Source organism: Callionymus lyra, chromosome 9 (genome assembly GCF_982586985.1).
Source record: "Callionymus lyra chromosome 9, fCalLyr1.hap1.1, whole genome shotgun sequence".
Lineage (NCBI taxonomy): Eukaryota > Metazoa > Chordata > Actinopteri > Syngnathiformes > Callionymidae > Callionymus > Callionymus lyra.
The window spans coordinates 5,127,410-5,139,690 of NC_141826.1; positions in this window are offsets into that span (position 1 = coordinate 5,127,410).

The following is a 12,281-nucleotide window of genomic DNA, read 5'->3' on the forward strand; positions in this document are numbered from 1 at the left end:
CAGAAAAGCGTAAAGTAAGAGATTATAATGCTCACTTTGTTTTGACATTCAAATGTGGAGGTAATTTGGCTCATCATAATGTTGCCAAACAAGACATTCAAGATCCCCTTAAAACATCAGGTTTGAAGTATGAAGGTACTTCGGTTTTGCCTTTTATTCCAAAATGTACATTTTCCTCAATAGCTAAGCGAGATTTTTGTGCTCAATAGTTTCTTTGACATCACTTAAGATGATTGTTAATGGCTGCTGTCAACGGTGGCATCTAGATCATAATTACTGATTTTATTATATTGGATAAATACTTCATATTAGGTTGAGTGTAAAAGAGATAAAAAAAAAACGTATTAAAGAAAGAAATGAAAGTCCCGCTTCACACGATTCACCTCGGCACCTGGAAACAGGCTAGAAGTTTTGTTTAGACGCAGCAGTGATTAGGTCCGAAGGGATGTCGCCTCATTACTTTTCAATGTGTCCGTCCGGTCCATTTCCTACCGCTTATCTGAGGTCAGGTGAGTGTGTCGCTGGTGGTTGCAGCACAACAGCAGAGGAGGCACAAGCAATGCTTGATTGGATGGACAGTGAGGCAAGTCAGAACAGAAGAGGAGTGTGTGTTTAAAATTTCACAGCAATTGACTTGACTAAATCACTGAAGCCTCTGATGAGCAGTGAACTGTCACTTTCTCTTCACTAAACAATCTCTCCCGCTGCAGAGCCACTTTAATAGACCTGCAGGCTGCCGAGTGCATATTAATTCTGTACAGATGTTTACATTCATCCATGCTGACGGCAAAAACAAGCAGCAAAGCAACGATTCTGATGAGCGGATAAGCCCTTGAGAAGATAGTGGGGAAACTTGAGATCCTCCACTAAATGTTCCTCATTTCTTTTGGTTTGTTGAACTACAGACTCATTCCACTGCAGTCTAGAAAAACACCGAACTAGAAGCACACCGATTTATTTATTTCACACTAACAAGGTGAATAAGTTCCCTTATTCCAGTTACAAGATATTTCCATAGTCATTAATATTGAAATGGGGAACTGAGCTACGGATTGCGCTTGATTTAAGAATTTAAATTTAGAAAATTGAACATGTAAGAGGAACACATGCAGATAAAGCCACCCAGGACAACACAGTACCACACTGAAGTATTATTTAATGGTGCTTGAGTCATGAAAATAACTGTTGAATAAATTAAACATGATATTTTATGATGTTTTAATCAAGTTTCTTCTTAAATATAATTCGAATAGGCATACATTTGAGACAGTGTTGTTCAATTTTCAGACTATCCACACCTTTAATGCCGTTTAATAAACCTAAAGAAAACATAAACAAACTACTAAGATTGTTAATCTCCCCCAAAATGGCAATACTATTGAAATCTTCATACTTTGATTACGGTATGAAAAACTCACAATACACTTTACTGCATTAAGATTTTAATATGAAATAGTTAATCTATTTGTATAGCGAAACATTTTTATATCTTTAAAATTGAAAATCAATTTACAATTTGTACTGGTTTACTTTTAAACTCTTTCTAATTACCAATCCTCCAAAGGTAAAAACAAAGATAATATTATACATTTGAAAATTCCTTTAAAAACAGTTAAAGGGAAACTAATGTGAAAACCCATTTCTCCTGACTTATTCACATATTAGTGGTTAAAACTATTTTATATATTGAATAAGATTTATAATAATCTATCATCTGAAAGTTTGAACATTTGCTAGTAACCTCCCTTACATTTACAACTTAAATTAATTCCTAAAGTGTGCCAGAGCAAGTTATATTTTTGCTGTGCCTTTTTTTTTTAACGTCCACCCACACAAACAGCTGTTTTACGCTATAAACGAACACTCTCTGCACACTTTCTCTGCCGTGGAACTTATCTTCTGTGTGCAACTGCTGCGGAGCAGACATGACATCTGACCGTGCCGCGTCTTTCCGCTGCAGTTCGTAGTCTGACTGTTGTAACTTTAATCCAGCATGTCTGACAGGCTGTTCAGCAAGCCTTAACTAAATGAAAAAGCGAGCATTGATTTCCGAAAATCCAACATCGCAGGAGGCACACACTTTTCTGACAGTACAGCTGTATTTAAGCTCCAGAAGCTTCCTAGCCGGCTGACTTAGGATGGAGATTTGCTAACATGATCTCGGGATCCGACATTATCAAATGCTGAAAATCTAGAGTTGACTGCGATACGTATTATCTATTTAACACCACAAGCTTTTAGACAATATGCTAAACAAAGACACCAGGTGACGCCAGCAAATATAAGTGTCGCTGTTTGATTGTTGTCGAAGTCGTTTGAAAAGGCAATTCATCATTCATGGAGCTTCACAGCTGAGCCTTATCCTCAACCATCACTGCAAAAACAAAAATCAAGAAAAGTCTCCGCAGAAACCTATTAAACGTAAATATCAGAAAACTGGAGATCATTTGGCTACACAGATGAAGTGGAAGTCTTAAAAGCCAAAATCTTCAAACTGACACATATGTGCCACAGAATCTTTATGCCGCTGGGCTGACTCAGATTTGTAAGGCTTTCAGATGACCCAGGGGGATGTCTTGTCAAAAAAGATTCCAGCAGCATAGCCTGTTAGTTGCCTTACAGCCAGTCATCGACAGGTTAGTGCCGATCATTGTCTGCCTTGAAATGTCTTTCCAATATTTTGCTTTTTCTTGTCATTTCTTTGGTCTTCCATTTGTATTATTTTATGGCCAAATTCTGCCTTACTCTTGTTCTCTACCATTTAAATTCTGTCTGTAACCAGTTCTGAAATGATGTTGATCAGACTTTAAGAAGGCTGTGGGCTCTGGTGATTTTGGACCACAAAACGTAACTGTGATTGGTCAATTTGCCCCTCAACCTCCAAACTAAAATACATACAGTACAGTGCAGTAACAGTTCGGACACACCTTCCGGGGTCATTTAACGTTTTTAATCTTAATTTCTTAGGGTAATGATGGTCACTCCAGATGTTTCTTATCACATTTTTCCTGATGACATCCAGCTCTACTGCTCTTTTGATCCAACTGAGCCCCAAAGGCTGAACAGCTTAGTCAATTGTTTGCTAGAAATCAAACAATGGCTGAGTGAAAACACTTTTCAGCTATATGTGGACAAAACTAAAACTCTTGTGATTGCTCCTGATGATAAGATTCCAGGGTTGAGTCAGTACTTGGGTGACTTAGGTCAGTCTGTCAAACTGAGCCTGAGAAACCTGGGTGTTGTATTTGATAAAGACATGTCTCTTGTTCGACACTGCAGAAAACTGACCAGAAACTGTTTCCTTCAACTGAGAAAAATCTCTAAAAAATGTTGTCAGTTGATCTGGAGCTTTTAATCCATGCGTTTGTTTCTTCTCGTCTGGACTATTGTAACAGTTTGTTTTCATGTCTTAACAAGAAGGAGCTGTCTCGCCTGCAGTTGATTCAGAACTCTGCAGCGAGAATTCTGACCCGCTCTAGTAGAAGAACTCACATTTCTCCGAACCTTAAAACTCTTCACTGGCTTCCAGTTTCTTTCAGGATCAATTTTAAAATTCTGGTTCTTACTTTCAGAGCTATTCATGGTCAGGCTCCTCCTTACATCACTGATCTGATCCAGCCTTACACCCCAGCTCGGGCTCTGAGGTCTGTGGATCAGCATCTACTTATGGTTCCACGCACACGGTTCAGGACCAGAGGAGAGAAATCTTTTCAGGCTGTTGCTCCTAAGCTTTGGAACGATCTTCCTCTCTCTTCGCGCTTGATGGATCTACTGACTCCTTTAAGAAACATCTTAAGACGTTTCTATTTGTTCAGGCTTTTCCTTGATTTTCTGGAACTCCTGTGTTGTTCTCAGTATTATCTTGATCTTTAAAGTATATACTTTTTTGAGTATTGTTTTGATTGTTAAAGCGCTTTGTGACCCTGATCTGGAAAAGCGCTATATAAATAAATATTACTTACTTACTTACTTACTTACTCATTTCTATTTACTTAGCTTATTGGTTCTTTCCATAAAATAAATAAATGAGGTCCAATAGGGCTGAATCAACTTGATGTCTGCACAACACAATGAATGGTTCCAAACCTAGCTTAAAGTAAGGAATAATAAGGAAAAAACTACAAAAAGTAACCCTGAAAAGACACACATGTGAAGTAAAAGAATTTCAGGTGACTACTTTTGAAAGTAATTAAAATAAAGCCAAAAAGACTGCATAGAAGAAGAAACTAGAATATAAGAAACGTTTTCAGTTTTTTCACACTTTTTGTTTTACATATTTTGCATATGTGTTCATCCATAGTTGTGATACATTCAGCGAGAATCTAATCTGTAAATAATCAGCTAAACAAAGAAAAATCATTGGATGCGAAGGTGAGTTCAAACTTTTGGCCTGTACTGTAGCTTTGTCTTTACCATGGCTCCATAAACCAAGTCCGATTCTTAAAAGAGACAGATGTTGGTGATTGTTTCACCTCCTGATGTTATCCAATAAGATGGCAGTAAGCTTCACTTCATTATACTAATGAGATTGAATGTAAAAAAATCATCTATTTCAGGGGTCCCATCACCATTTCTTGTACCACGGATCGGTTTAATGTCAGGATTATATTCACAGGCCGACGTTTAGATAGAGAAAAATAAAGATACAATAGGATGACCTGCAAAAATACTACAGCTGAATCAGCAAAAACTCAGATTTGGTTACAGCAAGATGTTTGTTTATTTACATCTATGTTTATTTGATTGTATGATGATGATGGTTTCTTGTTCGTGTGTGTCTCATAGCTTTTAGTACCAATGTTCCAATGTGTTAGCATGTTTGTGTTTAAGCATCATTTATATGGAACTGTAAAAATGGTTGTGTTTATTTAGTAACAGAAAATATTTTCTGTTACTTAATAAATCACCTTTTTTGCAGTAATAATAAATAAAACGTTTTTGTTTTTTTTTGCAGCCTGGTAACAAATGTCTAACGGTCCTCAGACCAGGGTTTGGGCACCACTGGTCTTTAAAAGAACATTAAAAGAAGTAGAAGTTAAATTATTATTTGTTTGTTTGTTTTTTAAGAAGTTATCTGGATGGCCCAAATGGAACCCTTTTTCTTGGGGCTTGGGATAATTTTGTTAAAAGGATTTTTTTTGATAACATGATCCAACTTGTACGAACGAAGGAAAAATGCACTCGTACGTAACAGAACAAACAAAGCAACACTTTAAGCATAAACTCAACCATAACTATTCAAATAAAACTATCTGGAATTAAATTAGATTACACATGTCATGATGTGCATCAGGGAAAATTCAACAGAAACTTGTGGATCTATGCTAATCTGGTTCAGTCTTTAACACAATTTTCAAATGCTCGAAGGTGCAAAATTCATCTGTTCAAACAATTATTCACAAATGTACCCATCCTAGCGGAGAGGCCAGCATAGCGCTCAGTTTGGTCCTGCATCTGATTGTAAAAATAATATATAATATATATACTATATAATATAAACTTAATATAATGTTTCAACCCAAAAACAAAAGTGCTTGAGAAGACTGAGGCTGCCAGGAGTGAGTCATGTGTCCTGCAGTGACACGGGCCATAAGACCAGTCACCCAGGAGGTAGTGTCCAAAGGATGACAGTTTGCAAATGGAAATGGGGACACAGAGCTTTACTTTTGGTGACATGTGCTGTGGTGTGAGGAAGTTCAAAATTCGACTGCGGGAGAGCTGGTCTGCTAGACCAGCACAACTGTGAAACACGGTGGTGGCAGCATGATGTTGTAGAGTTGTTGAGTCTGCACTAGTCTATGAACCCCAATTAATGTCCAAGTCATTGTGGTAATACATGTGTTATTATTTATTGTTTATTCAAGTTAATATATCTACCACCCACCTGCGTTTTCAAACCTTTGCACAAGGAAACTCTATCTTTATTTAGGAAGTAACAAAGGTACCTGCAGATAGTGATGTCTGATGAAGCTTCATGAAGCAGAGTCATGATGTTTAGAGGTCAGAAGGTGGCGCCTTCAGAACAAAGGAAAATAGTGCAGAGACCCCCATCTAGTGGAATCTAAAAATAATGACACTACTTCATGAAGCTTCATCAGACCATCAGTTCTTGCAGACATTGCAAATGTGAGTATCTTCGTTAAAGGTTCTGAAGTCTGTGTTTTAAATTCACACAGTCCTGGTGTATTACATGTGCAGACTTCTATGTAGTGCATGCTATTTAACAAAGACATTAATCTAAGAAAATCTATTTTTTGTGGGTTAGAAATTGTGTATAGGAAATACAATATAATGAATATAATATTATCCTAAAAAATCTGAAGTAGTAGATATAATACCCAGGCTGAAATACAACAAAACTCCCTAAATAAATTGTTGAAACGTACAAAAAGCAGACAACAATGTTTAAAAACAACCCCTAAGAGCAGATTAAATGTTGAAAGCAGTCAGCTTAATAATAGAAGAAAGCATCCAAACAGAAAACTCAAATTTAAAATAAATATATTCTACAACAAAAAGCAGGACCCCCGCAGACAGAAAAAGAGAAAGTATGGATGGAAAAAGACAAAAAACCTTTGAAAACTCTAAGACACAAATCCAATTGGGGGTTGGAAGAAAACTATTTTATACTGCCGAGTTCTAAATCAATTAAGTTGCACTTCTTTTTAACCTGGCAGCTGGCATTGTGCTCACCTGGCTGGCATTTGGGCCTGTGTAACACTTGTGAAGTCCTTTAAGAAACCTGTCAATGCATTCATCTGAGGTTCATTTGCATTTGCGTTGCAATGTCAGGTCTCTGGACAAAAGCTGCCCACCATCTGCTCTGGACACAGCCAAAGACCTTAAATCGAGCCTAATTGCCTCCCTGGCATTCAGATTAATTGGAAAATCTCTGGATTTCTGTAGCTTCTTTTTTTTTTACCAGCTTTCACAAGATCAAGAGAAGTGATGCTGAGTGCTGCAATAGCAAGAATGAAAGATTGATAGCGCTGAAGAAAAGAAAAACTTATTTTTATCAGAAGACCAACTAAATGTTACTTGTGCTACTTTCCTGACATAGTTTGACACAAAACATTAATTGCCTTCTTAAATCTGTATGCCTGTGTGGATGGAAGGATGGCATGAGCCAGGAGACAGCATGGACAGACGCTCCCATCTGAGTATATTTATTAATCCTAAACATGGTTTGATTATTTGTCAAACTGGTTCTCAAGCTAGAATTACCACGTCATATAAATGAAATTACATATACAAATAGTTATTACTCAGATGATGGATAATTAAGTTGTTGTGACTGATAAATAACTAAATTATAACTTATCTCTGTAGAACGAGTGCTATAAAAAGTGCTTATTTGATTATCACTTTCAAAAATACTGCATTTACGTCCCCTGATCATTATTTTTTCTGTTTTTATTACAACAGTAGTAGTAGTTCCAAAGTAAATCCTTGATGCCATGATATCGTATTTTACTTCAGAAACAAATGATATGTATATGTTAATACCTGTTAACTAGTGATGGTCTCTGCACTATTTTCCTTAGTTTTGAACAACTGTTCTAATGAAACATCACATTGTTTTCAAACTGATGGCGCCACCTACTGACCTTAAAGCAACATCACACTGATTCATAAAGCTTCATCAGCACATCACTACTGTTACCAGTGTTGGTTATTTTGTCAAATTGTTTTGAAGCTGTTTATCATGTTATCATATTTCTACAGGTTTTAATGTTACCAACTATGTCAAATGATTGTTTCTCTTTCTGCTAAAATCTACCAAATAATAAATAAACTTCACATGTGACTTATAATACAAAAACATGGGGGTTTATTTTGAATGTTTTATGCGTATGCAATGCAATTATACTAAAATTCTAAAACACCTATGAGCATTACTTCGAGCAGGTGTTTCTTTTTAATATTAAAAGTAATATCACTAGAACTGGCCATTGATGGATGATGGATAATTATGTGAGTGTTATTAAATGTAATCAACCACAATGATTTACATTTCCTTATGTCTTCAAACAATGTTTGATCTCAGTTGAAAACTAAATGTGTGAGAATCTTGTGAATGACATGTACCTTCTTTACTAAGATAAGACTTTAGGAGAAATAAACTAACCTTTGTATGCTTCATTGAAGATCAGCTGTAATTTATTCCATTGTGTTTTTTCTTCCAGTTTCAACGTTGTACTCGCCTCTTGGATAATCAATCAACCTTCAAAGGACTGTAAGTTGTGACCGTAACAGTTCTTACTTTAGAGTTAAAATGGGACATTCGATGAGAAGGTTTTGTTGTAAACTCTCTTTGCAACTAGAATTGTTGATCTGATCTCTTATGTCTCTTCTCTGTCTAAGTTCACATCCCTAAGTGAAATTCCGAACCTGACAGGGGATCAAGCTGAAAACAGATTTCCACACAAACAAGGTGATTAATTTTTCATAGAAGTCAGTGAGTGCACTCGACCTTGTGACAATGGCTCAGCATAGTTCCACACCTCTGGGAAACAAACCCCTTAACCCCATCCTGCCACATACAACAATACATGTAATCCTTACATCCATCACACACCCCCTGGTCTTGTACTTGACCATTTTCGTGAGACCCTAACAGTCGGGTTCAATTGCTCCCATGAGTCCTTCATACGCATCAAATACAGCGAGTATTCAGCCAAAAGCTTTTAATGACCAATGCACTCACCATTTGTCATGTCAAGTGGGGGAATACAAGTCCTGGCCTAGCCTCAGATCCTGGTCTTTATAGGGAACGCTTCTCACAAATGTAATACAAAAGAGATGGCTTGCATGGCAGTGAGTGTTCATATTTTGATACTGATGCTGTTTGTCTCCTTCCTGCTAATGTTTCTAAGTCTTCAAAGTCAAAAGAAAAGAAAAGAAAGAAATCTAGTATAAGGCCATCACTCTTGTCACATCAAACACATGTGACCTTCTAGTATAAGTCCCTTATCAGACAAAAATATTTGAACTATATTGATTTATCCGTCGGTGGTCATTTTTAATAAAGAAAATTAATTCATCTTTACCACCCCCAACGGACAAGAACAATCCATTTGAAACATAGATATATATTTTTAACTCTTTTGAAATGTTACGGGGTGAAAGCAGCGAGCAGCATCTATATAGATAGTATAATGTTTTTATATTTATATATTTAAGCATTAAAGTCACCAGATAAATACAAGAATAAACTTGACTCTGTCAAATTGAAATAATTCTGCCTTCATATATCAGGTTCTAATTCTGTGCAGGAGTTTGCCAGCATCGAAAACATCCTTGGAAATCTTCCTTAATAGATTTATATTCTCAATGACATTTTTAAACAAATGCGCTCGAGACAATGGCACCGGTTTCATAGAATGAATCCTCTACAATCTTTCTGATGATTATTCTTACTTGTACTTTTACTATTAATATTAAAAAGAAAATGTTATGATAGGGTTTTAAAAAAAACCTGTTAAAGCGTCAAGGGCATGATTTTAATATATAAGGTTCTAATTATTTGCAGGACTTTGGAAAATGACTTAAAATTAAAGATATATATTAATTATGAAATTGAAACATCCATTGTGACACAAAAGTAACGTGAGACAAAAACACCAACAATAAAAGGAATTAAACTCAGTGACAAAAAATAAGATTTTTGCCTAATATATTTGGGTCCTAATTCTGTGGAGGACTTTGCAAACATAAGATAAATGACTTCAACGATCTTCCTCTCCCTCTGCGTTTGATGGAATCTACTGACTCCTTCAAGAAACATCTAATGACCTTTTTGTTTGTGCAGGCTTTTCCCTCATTTTCTGGGACTCCTGTGTTTGTCTTACGTGTCTTGAGTTTTTAAATTTGTACGTATTTTAAACATGTTTTGATTTTGAATGTTCAAGCACTTTGTGACCCTGGTCTAGAAATGCAATTTAGAAATAACTATTAATAACATACTTACCTACTTGCTTTAAAAGTGAAGAAAAATGACCCATATGTGCTGGAGTGACTGCCTTCTAACCCCCTCTATGATTATTCATAATGCTATTTTGCTATTATAAGATTATCACCGAGAGCATTATGATGGTGTACTTATTTTCTAGAACTATAAATTCGCCTTAACATCGCTGCAATTCAGCTACTTTTCCTCTGACTATCTACCAGAAGGTTACTCTACATAAAGTTTAATTTACATTTAATTGACTACAGCTGCCATCCGGTGTTGTGAGTTTGTATTTTGTTGTAACTGGAGGAAGAGTTTTGTTTTTCGGCAGAAGTGAGACATCATATTCAATGATTTTTCTATGGCCTTCCCCTGGCTCTGTGATTTTGCCCTCTACAAGTTCCTGTGAAACATCTCGAGAGGACATTGTGATTGATGAAGTTATTATTAAGGAGGTATTCTTTTGCTGTTCTTTAATTCCAATCAATAACACAGGTGAAAGTAATAACACTCCCACCATCTCTCATCTATCCCCTCGCCCTCAGATTCCTCTGTTGGTATCACGCCGGGACGTCTCATTGTTTAAGGAAAAAGCAATGAATAAAATATTAGTGAAAATTGTATTTTTTTTACATGAATAATGTAGGAGGGGGTACTCCGTTGGCATCCACCTCTCAAGGTTACACTATATTGTCAGACTCTGTGCCCAGAACCGTCTTTGTTCTTGTTTGGTACGAAATGAGAGCATCCATTTCTATCAAGCCCTCACAGCGTCACTTTACATCCTCTTCCGCTATATGTTATTCCAGGTGGATAAAAGAAAAAAAAGGCCTGGCCCAGCATGAGGTATCTGTAGTGTGGACGTGGAGACATATGGTGGGCCTCGCAGAGTGTGCCAAAAGTTTTCACCTCAGCTTGTTTCCTTCGCTCAGTCACAAAGAATGGCTTCTTCCCAGAGGGTACATAGAAGCAGAGAAGGTCTAATAGGACGCGGAGATTTATACCTTGAAATTAATAAAGATGACAATAGACTGATGACTTTACATCACAGCTGATCTCCAGGGAGATTTTAGTATGATGTGTGACTTGTAATCAAAATCCAGACCATTAAAACGAAAGGTTAACATTCATCATTTGTTCTTTCTTTCACAAGCTAATTATTTCCTCAGTGAATGGAATGAAAGAGTGAGTGATTGAGCAGCACATATTATTTATTTAATTGGCAGTATTCTATTAGGCGAGAACTTAATGACACTCAGGAAACATATCATATAGGCTTAATTAACGAGACATTGAGAAAAACTTGAAAACTAAGAATGTCTTGAGATGTTTTTTGAAGGAGTCTGTAGATCATCAAACACAGAGGGAGATGAAGATCGTTCCAAAGCTTAGGAGCAACAGCCTGGAAGGATTTCCTTCCTCTTGTCCGAAAGCGTGTTCAAGTACCATCAGTAGATTCTGATCCACAGACCTAAGAGCCCAAGCTGGAGTGTAAGGCTGGATCAGATCACTGATGTAAGGAGGAGCCTGACCATGAATAGATCTGAAAGTAAGAACCAGAAATTTAAAATTGATAATTCTAAAAGAAACTGGCAGCCAGTGAAGAGTTTTAAGGATCAGGTAAATGTGAGTTCTTCTACTAGAGCAGGTCAGAATTCTTGCTGCAGAGTTTTGTATTAACTGCAGGTGAGACAGCTTCTTCTTGTTGAGACAGAAAAAATAAACTGTTACAATAGTATAAACGAGAAGACAGAAGACACAAACGCATGGATTACAAGCGCCGTGTTACCATCATCGGCTTCCTTTGGGCCTTATTGCCAAGGTTAGTGATGGTTTGATGAAGTTTCATGAAGCAGTGTCATTCCTTTTAAGCCCTTTGCACTCTTTTGATTTTTTTTAAACAGCTGCTTTAATTAAATATCACATATTTTAAACAGATGGTGCCACATTCTGACCTCTAAACAACATGAAGCTTCACCAGCCCATCACTAGCTAGGGGAACCATGAATTGGTCTGGTTTGATTGGTTATTTTAGCCATTTTCTTGGTTGAAACCTGAGATGAATCAACCTGAACTCCTCTGTGAAAAACCATTACACTTTCAAGTATTTACTATTTTCTGTACACAGCAGTGCACACAAACACCAAATGACACTTTCTCAACTTTTGTTTCAATCAAAGCCCTGATGAGCCAGATAACATTCTCAATATTTACCAGATTTTAAAAGGTTTCTTACCATTCCAAAGCTTGCTAACCAAAGAAATTGTAAAATGAAAAAGATGTTTCATTATGTAAAAAATGATGATGTTATTTATTTTAAAACTATGAA